Source organism: Natator depressus, chromosome 6 (assembly GCF_965152275.1).
Source record: "Natator depressus isolate rNatDep1 chromosome 6, rNatDep2.hap1, whole genome shotgun sequence".
NCBI lineage: Eukaryota > Metazoa > Chordata > Testudines > Cheloniidae > Natator > Natator depressus.
Genome location: NC_134239.1, coordinates 7,547,887 through 7,562,581, shown reverse-complemented (window position 1 = coordinate 7,562,581; position 14,695 = coordinate 7,547,887). Strand labels below are relative to the sequence as shown.

Sequence of the window (14,695 nt, the reverse complement as noted above, 5' to 3'; positions counted from 1 at the left end):
AGGTCAGTAATAAAAAGATTAAATAAGATTGGTCCCCAAACTGATCCTTGAGGAACTCCACTGGTAACCTCCCTCCAGCCTGACAGTTCACCTTTCAGTAGGACCCGTTGTAGTCTCCCCTTCAACCAATTCCTTATCCACCTTTCAATTTTCGTATTGATGCCCATCTTATCCAATTTAACTAATAATTCCCCATGTCGCACGGTATCAAACGCCTTACTAAAATCTAGGTAAATTAGATCCACTGCCTTTCCTTTGTCTAAAAAATCTGTTACTTTCTCAAAGAAGGAGATCAGGTTGGTTTGGCATGATCTACCTTTTGTAAAACCATGTTGTATTTTGTCCCATTTACCACTGACTTCAATGTCCTTAACTACCTTCTCCTTCAAAATTTTTTCCAAGACCTTGCATACTACAGATGTCAAACTAACAGGCCTATAATTACTCGGATCACTTTTTTTCCCTTTCTTAAAAATAGGAACTATGTTAGCAATTCTCCAATCATACGGTACAACCCCTGAGTTTACAGATTCATTAAAAATTCTTGCTAATGGGCTTGCAATTGCTTGTGCCAATTCTTTTAATATTCTTGGATGAAGATTATCTGGGCCCCCCGATTTAGTCCCATTAAGCTGTTTGAGTTTCGCTTCTACCTCAAATATGGTAATGCCTACCTCCATATCCTCATTCCCATTTGTCATGCTACCATTATCCCTAAGATCCTCTTTAGTCTTATTAAAGACTGAGGCAAAGTATTTGTTTAGATATTGGGCCATGCCTAGATTATCCTTGACCTCCACTCCATCCTCAGTTTTTAGCGGTCCCACTTCTTCTTTCTTTGTTTTCTTCCTATTTATATGACTATAGAACCTTTTACTATTGGTTTTAATTCCCTTTGTAAGGTCCAACTCTACTTGACTTTTAGCCTGTCTCACTTTATCCCTCCATGTTCTGACCTCAATAAGGTAGCTTTCCTTGCTGATCCCTCCCTTCTTCCACTCCCTATATGCTTTCTGCTTTTTCTTAATTACCTCTCTAAGATGCTTGCTCATCCAGCTTGGTCTACAACTCCTGCCTATGAATTTTTTCCCCTTTCTTGGGATGCAGGCTTCCGATAGCTTCTGCAGCTTTGATTTAAAATAATCCCAGGCCTCCTCTACCTTTAGATCCATAAATTCTTCAGTCCAATCCACTTCCCTAACTAATTTTCTTAATTTTTGAAAGTCAGCCCTTTTAAAATCAAAAACCCTAGCTGCAGATTTATTTTTATTAATCCTTCCGTTCAGTTTGAACTGAATTAGCTCATGATCACTTGAGCCAAGATTATCCCCTACAACCATTTCTTCTATGAGGTCCTCATTACTCACCAAGACCAAATCTAAAACGGCATCCCCTCTAGTCGGTTCAGCAACTACTTGCTGAAGGAATCCACCAGCTATCGCATCTAGGAAAATCTGAGCAATCTGAAAATCTGAAATCTGAAAATTATTACTAACACTCGTCCTCCAGTCTATATCTGGGAAGTTAAAGTCTCCCATGATCACACAGTTTCCATTAGTATTTACTTGATTAAAAACATTAAAAAGGGCTCTATCCATATCCAAATTAGATCCCGGCGGTCTACAGCACACCCCAAGCACTATCCCAGGGGAGGCTCTAATAGTTTTCTTCCCCAATTTAATTTTTGCCCAGACGGACTCAGTCATATCCATTTCATCGCTTCTTATTTCTTTACATTCTATCTCATCATCGATATACAGTGCTACTCCACCACCTTTACCTTTATTTCGGTCTTTCCTAAACAGCACATACCCTTCAATACCTGTAGCCCAGTCATGACTACTATTCCACCAGGTTTCTGTTATACCTACAATATCTGGTTTCACTTCCTGCACCAGTAACTCTAGTTCCTCCATTTTGTTACCTAGGCTCCTCGCATTAGTGTACAAACATCTTAATTTTTGCTGTTTGGCCTCACTCACATTCTGTACCCTATTAGGCACGGTTATTTTACTACCAGTATAACCTATTAGACTTGTATCTACACTGCCCTTCCTCCTACCTACGGCTGTATCCACTCTTTCTTCATTTTCTTTCCACTCAATGCTAAATTCTGGCGTGGAGATTACCTGGACATCTCCCAACCATCTCCCCCAAATTCCTAGTTTAAAGCTCTCTTAATCAGTTGTGCCAGCCTCCATCCTAGAAGTCTATTTCCTTCCCTACTCAGATGAAGTCCATCCCGAGAAAACTGTCCTCTGTCCATGAATGCCTCCCAATGGCCATACATCCCAAAGCCCTCCTTATAGCACCACTGCCTGAGCCATCTGTTGATAGTCATAATCTTGTCACACCTTTGTTGCCCTTCTCTAGGAACAGGCAGAATCCCACTAAAGATCACCTGAGCCTCAATTTCCTTAAGCGTCCTCCCCAGCCTAGCATAGTCTCCCTTAATACTTTCCAGCGAGAATCTAGCCGTATCATTTGTTCCCACATGAAGGATAATTAGGGGATTCTTTCCCGCACCCTTTAGAATCCTTTTCAACCTCAGGTCTACATCCCGTATCTTAGCACCTGGAAGACAGCACACCCTCCTATTTTCTGGATCAGCTCTGGTTACAGGCCTATCTATTCTTCTCAGTAAAGAGTCCCCAATCACATAGACCTGCCTTTTCCTAGTGACGGTGCTATTCTCCAGTCTATCCCCTGTTCCCTCTGGCTGCAAGTTCTTTCCATTCCCATTCTCCCTTGTAATCCTTTTTAACCCATCCTGTATCCTCCTGGGGCTCATATTTGGTGTAATCTCCATTAACTCTTCCCCCTTTTCCTATAGGACTAGCCGCTCTTCTCTTCTTCCTTGCCCTTCCACCTTCAGTCACTACCTGCTGAGCCCCTTCTTCATTTTCCAACTCTGAAAACCTATTCCTAAGCTCTCTTTCTCCTTCACTAGCCCGTCTTTTCCTCTGCCTAGTTCTTTTAGTCACATGCTTCCACTGACCACTTTCCTCACCCAACAGTCTCCCCTCAGAATTCTTCAGTCCTCCTTCTATCTGCAAGTCTGAGCTTTTCCCTTCAGCTGCCTCATGTCTTTGCTCCATAATCTGCTCAAACCTCTTCCTAAACTCTACCAGACTTTCCACCTGCATCTCCAATCCTCGGATCTTTTCCTCCATCAGCTCTATCAGATGGCATTTGATGCAGACAAAACTCTTACCAGGTAGCCCCTCGAGGATCATATACATACTGCTGCTTCCACATCCAGTCATCTTCATTGTGTCTTCCACTACATGGGTCACTCCCTCTGCTGCCTCTGTATCTGTCATAGCCTTCCCACCTAAATCCTGTTAATCTGGGAAACACAAACCACCCCAAAACACCACCCCCCACAGCAAAACCAAACCCCACACAAGTATCACAATACGAACTCCCCTTTCAAACTCCCACTGAAACGCCCCTGTTTACAGCTCTGTTTGCTGGCTCCTGTGCCGCTGCAGCTGCTTCCCCTGTGACTGTCCTCCTGCTGTCAGCCTCATTCACGGGTGGGGGAGGGCCCCCACTCATGTGATAGGGCCCATATTCAGGTGGATGAGTCCAAAATCAGGGGCACAGCGTGCTTATGTATGGGGACAGGGCTGCTATCGGGGGACAGCCTCCCTCCCTTTCAGGGAGGAAAAGGTCTCATATAAAGGTCTCATATAACAGAGCGTTTTGCCTTCTGTCCCACAAGGCCAGTCACAGTTTTTTCTCTGTTGCATTTCTGATCAGATGTCTTTTAGGATTTCTGATCATTTGAGGGGATATTTTCCTGCACTCCCTCATATTTAGGACACTGGAGTAGAAAGAGTCTCCTGTCTCAGTCTCTCTCCTCTGTCGTGCTGGAAGCGCAGTCATTCCTCTCTGGACTTCGATTGCTTTATGCCTCCTAATTCTCACCTCTAGTTGTGGTCACTGATTCTGTAACCGGAGACAATCTGCCCTCGTCCTGCCCAGGTCACTGTAGTGAAGCTGCTAGGGTGACCAGTCTCTGCAGGGTTCTGCAGCAGTCCTGCTCGTTGCTAGTTCTGATTTCTTTTCCCAGTGACTGATGTGTTGGAGTTTTAGTTGCTGGTCTAGCATTCTGAGCACATCTTGGTTTGGATCACTCGTTTCTGGCTGTGGATTTAATAGAATTGGCTCAGCTCTGCTCCGCAGCTGCTGGTGCTGAAGTCCCCATGCACTGACCTGCAGGCGGAGGGTTTCTATCAGGGTTTTACAGTAGTCAATATAATCCGTTCTTAGCTTTGGGGCCCAGATCTCACTCCCATGTAGCAGAATGGGTTGGATGTTGCTCTCAGACAGTTTTAGCAACAGTTTCACTGGGGAGCGGTATCTATTTAATTATTTATGTATGGCGTAGATACCCTGCAGCACTCTTCCTTGCAGTGTTTTGATAGATGATCTGAAACTTCCTGATGTGTTTATTATCAGGCCCTGTACATATAATACAGGGTATGTTCAATCTCCATCTCTCTCTAATACGATTTCTAAACTAATAGACTTGAAGGCCAGAAGGGACCATCATGATCATCTAGTCTGACCTCCAGCACTTTGCAAGGCACAGAACCTCACCCACCTCTCTGTTTTGTTTGTTTTCAGGCTTTACCTGGAAAATCATGATTTTTATTTTTACTGTGTTGACCTGGAACACAGCAGTCTGTTTCATATGTATTCACCCAGACCTCGATCCAGTCAGGTCACTCCCATTCCACACAGCCCATCCCCAGGTCACTTATGCTATTTAAAGTCCCAGCTTGCTCAGAGATTCACTTTTAAATGTGCCTTACATTGCTCACTCAATATTCAAATAGTGATGATTCTCATTAGGGGACGTGATGGCTTTTCTTCTGCAAACTTTTAGTGATATGAAGGTTATGCTGTACTGCACAGAATGCACACAGCCTTCCTCTAGTTAACTTTCACTCCTAACTTTGTCTAATGGAGTAGAGCAGGGGCAGCAGATAGGACTCTTAAGGAATAGAGTCTAGTGGTTAGAGCAGTCCTGGGTTCTATTTTTAGCTCTGGGAGGGAAAACCTAGTAATTAGAGCAGGACTAGGAGTCAAGGCTCCTGGTTCTGTCCCTGACTGGGAAAGGAGTAAGTCTAGTGGTTAAAACACCATGGCTGGGAGTTAGGCCTGCTGGGTCCTACTCCAAGCTTTGAAAGGGAAGTGGAACCTAGTGATTTAGAACAGTGGTGGAGAATGGGAGTCGGGACTCCTGGGTTCTATTTCTGACTCTGGGAGGGGACTGGGGTCTAATGGTTAGCAAATGGGTAACTAGGAATCCAGATTCGTGGGTCCTATTCCTGGCTCTGCCACTGACTTGTTTGACTGTGGGCACCACCTGAACTATTATCTCACTTTTATTTCATTCTCCCCAAGACTATTTCTGGGAATCAGAGTTGCTGGCTGAGATCAGTGAAAGATCCTGGCACCCATTAAGTGTGAAGCCTTTTGGGAGATTGTCATGCAATAACATGATTCCAGCAGTTGGGGCTTTAAGAAATACATTAAAATCACAGGACTGTTTACATTAAGGAAATTTGCAAAGGTTTTGCTACACTACTGGAAATTCCTCTTCCCCGCCACAATATAAATATTCTGAACTGGTACAATTTACTTTGATAAATTACCTAGCCACATCAGCATAAACTCCACTACTTCAAATTATCTAGTTACATTGGCGTAGCTATGCTAGTGCAAATTTCCTAGTGTAGACAGGCTTGAAGAGAAGCTGTTATAACTGTTATAAACGAGGAAAGGGCCTGTCCCTGTCCTGACTACTTCACTCTCTCTCATTGGTATTTACTGAGAGCAGTGGGTGTGGAGGCTGCTTTACAGATTTGTGTCAACACTCGGACACCATGGTAATGAGTGCAGTATAGTAACACAGGGAGAGAGAAGCAGAGGGCCCTGTTCCAAGGAGTCCTGCTCTACATCAATCCCACAACTCAGTGGAGAAGATGGCAGACTGTGGGGATCTAGGTGAATGTTGGGGGCAGAGGGAGGGGGAATCCAGAGGCCCAGAGGAGAAGGAGTGAAGGGAGCTGCTCCTGGGAAGGGTTATTTTCCCTTTCAATGACAGCTCCTCCCAGAGATTAGCACTTCAGGCCACTTCCTCAGGGAGGAGATTTTAGAAGTTTGAAGACAAGGAGTGGGGGACTGTTCGTCTCAATATGGTGGTTGCCCTCAAAGTAGGGGAAGGTCTTTGTGGTGCACCGTCGGCTGTAACTGGTGGAGTATCGGTGGAATTTAACGGTGCTGTGCCCAGGGCTGGCACCCTGTTCTTGGGCTGCTGGGGATCAGTTCAGTCTCCAATGCTGGTCAAAGCGGAGGTCTGAGGGCTGCACACAAGCTACTATGACCACTCCAGCTGTCAGGAACAGCCAACATGAGGAACTCCCTGACCACGCTCACTTCCTTCCATCACCCTCCTGCTCAGGGCACGGAACAGAGATAGAACGTGGACCTAGTTTCAGTGGGGCCGCACTTGCCAGCAATGCCCTCTTACGTGTGCAGTGCAGCCACATTGTGCCGGCAGAGCAAGTGGACAGTGGTCACAATGCAACCATGACGTACACAGCCCCACATAGGTTTCTGTCTGTGAGGGGGCATGAGATCAGCAGGTAGGAAGGGGGCCAATGAGTCCCACAGGGATTGATGTCTCATCCAATCTTATTTAATACTTGCATTAATGGTGTAGAGGAGAATGGCATAAACACAGACCCCCACCTTTCTCTGCACACGTTGAGACCAGGTCCTCTGAGGTGGCAGGCAGGACACTCAGTCACTTACATTCCAACTAGCCCTGCTCTCTTTGCCCGAGGGGACTGTGTTGTCTTTACAGTTACAGAGTTGCTGGATTTCTGGACAGACTCCATCATTATCAGATGAGAGCTGCACTCTACACACGTTACTATACGCAGATAAACAATGAAGCAATCTCATATCCTAGCAATTATCAGGCTCACCCAGATCCCCACTTTTCACTCTGCCTCCCCACACTGCACTCTTACTGGCCTTCCACTTTCAGTTCCTTTGTTTTCTGGCCATTTCTGGGAAATGGAGTATCTGGCTCTTTTTGATAAATGCTCCCTTCTTATTCAGAGTTGGGATGCTCTGTGTCATCCCCTCAGGTGCTGGATAACGTGCTCAGATCTCCTGTTCTGCCTCCTCTAACACCCCCAAGTAAACATGAGGAAGGACCATTTTCTCATTGCATTACCCTCCCCTTCTCTTTACTCGAAAATATGTATGTGTGCGCATGTGTCATCAGTGTGTACATGTGTCCATAGGACTGATTCTCCTTCCTTTCTCACCCCTAAGACCTCCTTCTACCACAGCCAGAACTGGGAGATTGGCCTATTACCTCCTCCCAGGAGACAAGCTATCCATTTTCATTTAGCCCATTGAGAAGCTGTAGCGCCTTCCTGCTTTGGAGTGACGGCTGCTGAAGCAGATTCCAGTCGCACAGCAGGAGTAGATCTCTACTGCAGTTCAGTGGGTTCCTGGCTGCCCCTGTGGGCTCACTATGTGGCCTGAGGTTGTATCAGGCAGCCAGCAATATCTGATCTATCCATGCTCCTCTGTGAACAGCCCAGATGGTTTCCCATTTCTGGGATATTCATGCATCTTTGGTGCCCTCTAGCACACCAGTGTCCACATTCTCCCTCATGGAACCAAACATTTGGTCCTGAGGATCGATAAGGAGCAGCAGCTCCAATCCCAGCTCACTTCTTTCATGATTGCCAGGTAGCAAGTCTTGGAACAACTAGTTCCCTGAGTGCCTACTTTGTGGCCTCCCTTTCACCAGGTAGATCTTTAACTGTTGGTCAGTTGGTTTAGCTCTTACTTATTACAACCAATGTAGTTATACTTTAGGATTCGTTCGGTAGCTGAGTCCCACCCTCAGCTGGGATTCCTGCCCCTGCTTCATCCAGGCTTCCCCAGCTATGCTCCAGGTCCAACCAGTCTGTGTCCCGTCCAAATGAGGATCCTCCTCCAAACACTCTGGCCAGCCCACCCCAACCACGCTTCCTCCAGCACAGGGATGAAGTGTATCTTTATTCAGTTTCTGGATTTCAGATGTTTAAATTTCTGTTATATTCATTCAACCAGATCCCAGATCACATGGATGGCCAGGGAGAGGGGCTCTGACACAGCAAGAGGAGCAGGATGCCCCAGATTCCAGAACACATAGCAGGCAGGAAGAAGGGCTCAGATCCCTGCAGAGGGGTAGGGCGCCCCTGGATACAAGAACACGTGTGGAAGGGGACAAGTCAGGGCTAACAGGCCCCTCCCACCTTAAATCCCCAACTTCCTCTGATACCTCTCACATTCTCTGACCCCGCCCTTCTCACCTCCCTTTCCCCCAATGCTTATCCCATTCCCCCATACCTAACCCCTGACCCATCTTCCTTCTCTTCCATTTCCATGTATCCCCCTCCTAACCATATCCCCATCCCTCACTGCAGGCCCAAACCCTGTCCCCCTATTCCCACCTACTCTTGCACCCCTAATCACCCCTCACCTCCCTGGGAGCATTAGTTTGTGTAGTTTATTTTCTGTTCAAAAATAGTTTCAGCTTGTTTTGTTGATTCTGCTGTACTCGGATTACATTTCCCTACAGTAAAAATCCCCTTTTATTTCAGATTTCTTCATTGGGTTGGATTTGAACTCACAGAGACTGGGGCAGGTTGAAGCTTAGAATTAATGACTGTGATATTCCCTCACAGGTACTGAGGTGCTGTAAGGCAGAGGTAGTTTTCTAGATAGTTAACCTAGCTTGTCATTTAGCGCAAGAGGCTTCTGACGAGCTAGGCTAGAGTGGCAAAATCTTTTTCAAATAATTTTTTAATTTGATTTTCCCCCAAGGGCTGGTGGGTGCCATCCCCTCTCTTGGGGTAACTGTCGAGTGTTGAATTTCTTGATGCAACGACCTGAGCCCTGGTTTGAGCTCTATCTGTGAGCACAAAAAGGTTGCCAAAAGCTCTCAAGTTTAAGAAATTGTTTTTGGAGGAGCGACTATACCTCAGGAAGCCCTTGGTCAAATGTCTCCAAATCTGGATTACTAACAGAACCCCACATCCCTATGAAGCAAGGCAATCTGAGTAACCCTGTAAATTTTAGGGCACTTAGAAAAGTGAGCTTTCAATGGAAACATTGTCCTAACCTTAACTATAGCAGGGCTGTCACTCTGCTATAAAACCTTGAGAAATCACCATCTCTGAAGACTCAGGGCCATCTGAATTCCTGGGTGTATTCCTTACATAAAAAGACTATGAAAAGAAAACAAGATCCTTGAGACTGTCCTGATTTTCCTGTTTTCCCAGACAGATTTCATCCTGGCTTTTCTTCAGGAGGAGGATGGTGCCTTCACACCCAGGGTCACACACCACAGGCATATAGATGGAACACCCATGAAAAGCAGAGACAGGGCAAATAAGAATAGTTCTCAGTAAACTGCGGGGGAGCTGGCCAGGTGAAATGGGAGATGATGTTACATACTCTCGGGTAAAGATGATACTTGGACAAGTTATATTCTCAGATGATTTTATTCTAAGAACCGCAAATTTGCACCATTACCTCTATCTCAGACATGCGTTTCTGAGCAATGGAAATATTAAAATCAGCTTCTTACTGAAGTGCATGTATCTGAGGAACTCCTTCACCAAATACTCCCATTCTTGAACCTCTAACTCTGTCCCTGGCACAAATGAGAATCTTCAAGCCAATCAGTGTGTGCCTGTGGATTTAAGAGCACTTTGAAAGATCAGCTTTTACACCAGAAGCTTTGTTTTCTGGCAAAAAATCCAAAAGCAGAGCTTCCAGGTGAAGCAGGCAGAGAACTTAATGAGCCCAACACATGTTCTCAGAAAGTTTCTGCGGAAAGTGCTCCAGAGTCTCAGTTTACAGGTGTGGCTCCAGAGCAATGGCACAGCAGATCACCTTGATCCACATGTGAGCTCAGGTGACAGACACTTTGGCTTGCAACAGAGCCCCAGGTGTGTGCCAAAACATATTAGAAGAACGGGAAAATGCTGATATATGATGGTTGTGCCTCAGGATCCCATTGTTGAAAAGACCCTAATTTTGGACTAACCCTACCGCAAGACCTGATGAGACACAGCAAATTTCAAGGCAATCTAAGTACGCACATGGATTATAGAGCACGTAAGAAATGTCAGCTGTTAAACAGTAAACTAGTTTCAACCTTAAGTACAGTGGAGCTACCATGCCACTATAAGCCCCTTTGATTAGCTGCCCGAAGGTACTGATTTATTTATGTCAAGTTAAAAATGTGACAATTGGAAACTCAACATTAAATTCATGAAACAAAATCAATCAGTGGTATCTCCCTCCGCAGACGCCAGCAAAACTCAACCACCAATAAAACTCCCAAAGATATTACAAGGCCCATACCCAACCCAGCCCTCGCTACAACCGTCTATCTGCAAAAGCTCTAGGAAATAGTTATGTCTCGGCCACCCTGCCCTGGATCCCACATATTGCTGCAAAATGCCAGGCAGGGGCCCTTACTCAGATGAACTCTATATACAGCACTAGGGATGCATACATCTGCGCAGGCCCTGGAATCCTCACCCCATTCTCCTTCCATAGCGGAAGAGCACCACCTCCCTCTCCAGGAAACCCTTATGTCCAAGAGGTGGAGGCAGCATTTGAATCTACTAAGTAGGAATTGAGTTGGGAACAAATCCCCCTGTTCAGTGTTGCAGCAATTACATTCTTAACGTGGAAAAATGATTTTTTAAAATCGGACACACTGACACCACTTACCCTGTCCTGAGTATTGTATGTGCTGTTGGAAATCAGGAAACAGGCTTTGTAAACTCTCCAGAAATTGCTTACAGGTCACTTCCCCCTTCCGCTGGATCACATCCAACAATATTCTTCTTTTGTCCTCTGCATCCTTTCCTTCGTTGATTCGATGGTAGTCCTGCTGTGTGATCACCAACTGGCCACCTTACCAGCATTGTTTTGAAGTAATTTGACCAGGTTATTTTGTTCCCTGCATATCATCTCCAAGGCCTTTTCATCAGTGGCCGCTGTTACCGAGTCCCATGGTCTGGAACAATAATTCACTATTAAATATATATATTATTTTTTCCCTAAGGATCAAGAAATAAACATTTGAAGCCGCTAAAGCTAGACTACATTTAATGTCTGGGGAACTGATTCTTTCAGTAAGATATAATCAAGAAGTCAAACAGTTGTAGAGAGACAATGGCCAGTTGCAGCTGTTTTCTCTCCTAGCTAGATTGATGTGCTCCACTCACCAGAATGAGTTAAATTGTGACCATTTCAGGTCACAGCAGCTCATGCAAGGTTCCCTTTAAGGGGCTGTGCATGAATTTCAGAAATGTAACATTTTTTTCCTTTCAAAGTAACTTTCTAGGGGGGAGTTGAAAGGGCAGTTACAGGAAAAGGGAAGCTGAGCTCAGCAGAGATTTCCACATACTCCTGGATTCGCTCACAAGAGTAAAAATATTGTGCTCACTGAAATGAGCTGAAACCTATCACGAACCATTTGTTGGCTGGGCTGCCTGACATACAATGTGTATGATAATCAAGGTGGGCCATTTCCAGCACAAATGGGGGGAGAAAACCTGGATTTGTGCTGGAAATGGCCCACCTTGATTATCATACACATTGTAAGGAGAGTGATCACTTTACCTAAGCTATTACCAGCAGGAGAGTGGGCTGGGGGGAGAGAAAACCTTTTGTAGTGATAAACACCCATTTTTTCATGATTTGTGTGTATAAAAACAAACATCTTCTGTATTTTCCACAGTATGCATCCGATGAAGTGAGCTGTAGCTCACGAAAGCTTATGCTCAAATCAATTGGTTAGTCTCTAAGGTGCCACAAGTCCTCCTTTTCTTTTTTCATTATCTATGGATCCCAAATCAGAATTCAATATATATATATTTTATACTAACACACTTTATATATTGTTTAATGGAAAACACCTGTGTACTAATTAAGTGTCATGTGTTAACCTGAATCCATGGGCGGAGACATTATGTAACCTTTGACCATTGGCTACTGTGCTTATCTTGTCTTGCTGCTAAACCTATCCAGGGGTTTGGGACTACCTACCCCGTCATTTCCCTCCGCCCATGGAAAATTCATATAATCCATCGTAATCAATTGTTTGGCAGTGTCTCTGAGCCTAATAAGCCTAATAAGCGAGGTAACACTCCATCAGTGCTCTATGTAATAAACCCACGTGTTTGATTCTCCACGGTGTCCATATTTGTTCCTTCAGCTGGGGGCTCGTCCGGGATACAAGCTTGTGAACTGATTGAGGAACTGAGACTGAAATCCAAAAGGAGGTGAGTATGTTTAATTTACCACCTCATTAGGCCAGGGATAGAAGTCTCTCATCCCTTTTCAGACACATCTTGTTCCCACTTTTTTTTTTTTAAATTTAAGTGCAAAGGAACCTAGACATGTGTAGTATAAGCAGAGGGGTTAATAAGGGTACCAGTTGGGAGGGGAGACATGTGCAAGAGGGTTATGTACTGCTTAAACTAAGGGGTGTGTTATGGAGGACTTGGATAAACCACCAGCAAGCGATTGGCCGTGAGTTAAGGCCAGAACTGGTTGGGTATGCGAGCGGTAAGCAGTGCAAACTGGTGGTCCCATTTCCTCATTGCATGTAACATTGCAAGCCCTAGGGGAGCGCCCCCCCAGGCATGTGACGTACATGCCTTCAAATAGCACAAGTCTCCAATAAGGCTGGCAATTGTGTGGAGATTTAGACCACAGTATTCAAAGAGGGGGAGACGTACATCCCCATCAAAGCTGTCAGTGTAAAAATTTAGACCACAGTATTCAAAAGGGGGGGAAACGTAAATCCCCATTAAGGCTAACATTTGTGGAGATTAAAACCACAAATATAAGGGGAAAGACATACATTCCCAACAAGGTCAGCAGCCAGGGTGAGTAAAGCCCATGGCATCAAAAGGAAAGGTGATAATCAGCCCTCGAGAATATTTGGAGTATAAACATGTCAAAACCCGACAAACAGAACAGCATACGGATTTTAGCCCTTCAATCCTCTTATCTGAAGTGAGGAAGGTGCTGGTAATATGTTGTAAACAAGAAATTTGCTTAGGCAAATATTGTAAGTTGCTAAGATTAAATTTTAGTCACTAGAAAATGTGTTTTGTTTTGTTTTGTTTGTAACTAGATCTCTCTTTTTTCCTCTTAGTATCACTTAAATCTAAGTTCTTCACTAATAAACCTATTCTGGTTTTCTTATGAAACCATCTCAGTCCTGTATATCAAAATGAAGAGTGAGTCCTCATCTAAATTAACTGGCTAGTGTGTTTTCTGTCTCTTTGGAGGCAGCAAACTAAATTTCCATGAGTGTCCAATCAGAGGAACTGGACGCTGCAGAGAGACGTTTCTGGGGAATTTGAGAACTAGAGTACACTGTAGGTTACCTGCAAGGAAAAGTTTAGGCTAGCAGAGTCTCAAGGAGTTTGCTGGTGAGGGCAGACAGACTGGTGTGGCAGGGAGCTGACACACAGTTTAAGCTTCAGCAAAACTCTCCTTTGCTGATGCAGAGAGGTAAGACAATGACATGACAATGACTTTAAGGTGCCACAGGCCTCCTTGTTGTTTTTGCTGAAACAGACTAACACGGCTCCCCCTCTGAAACAATGACTGGTTCTGAGGGACTTCAGGAGAGTGTCACAGTGGCCTAGTTGGTGGCAGAATTTACACACAGCTTGCTGGTTGACTGAAGTTCGAGCTTCAAGCGCTGGTAAATTAGATTTCTGAGTGATTCAGAGTTAGAGGACTGGGAACAGACAGAAAAGATTACAGTTTGTTGTGTTCTATTTGATTATTTCAGGTGAGGAAACAGACCCCAAAAAAGTATAAAATGAGCCATGGATGGAATGACAAAGTTTGAACTGGGCAGACTGAAGGCTGATCAGAAAGATAAAGAATGGGAGACTAAGAAACACCAAAAATGGGAAGCTGACCAGACAGCCAAAGAGAGGGAGGCCAAAAGGTTTATCAGATGTGATTTTATGAAAAAAATGGGCAGAAGGGCTGAGAATTATGACCAATTATTTGACCTCTTTGCACAGGAACATTTCCTGAGTATATGACCTGAAGAGATCAGAGAAACCATTTGCGATAAATCTTTGGGTTCTGTACAGGAAGCAGCAGATCTGGCTGAGCCTTATGTACAATCCTGAGCACCCAGTGAGCACAAGGCACAAAGAAAAGAGAGACCCCATTTTATTGCTGGGAAAAGAGAAGGCGGTTGGGAGCCCAGGCACGCACCACCTCAGAACTGACTCCTGAAAATCACACTCACAAACCCCCTTCACAGGAGGACGGTTGAAGGAGGTGTTTCACTGAAAACCTGAGGGACAATTGTCCTAAAAGGGAATCTAGGTCCACACCCCATCCAGCCTAGGTTAATGCAGCTGTCATAAACACAGAACCCCCAGATGTGCCTGAGGGACTCCTGATGAATTTTGTAAAGTCAGACCAACTAGAGTTTATTCAAGTTGCCAAAGTGAATGGCAAAGAATGCCTGGGATGGTGAGACACAGGCACCCAGGTTTCTCTGGTCAGAGTGGGCATGCTCTGGGAAATTGACATGTTACCTGGG

At 44.9% G+C, this 14,695-nt stretch overlaps 1 pseudogene; it reads right to left on the bottom strand.

Annotated features, from left to right (window-relative positions):
* The window catches only part of LOC141988573 (olfactory receptor 5AR1-like), a 30,929-nt pseudogene extending 19,509 nt beyond the window's left edge, over positions 1-11,420 (bottom strand).
* Positions 11,421-14,695: the final 3,275 nt, after the last annotated feature.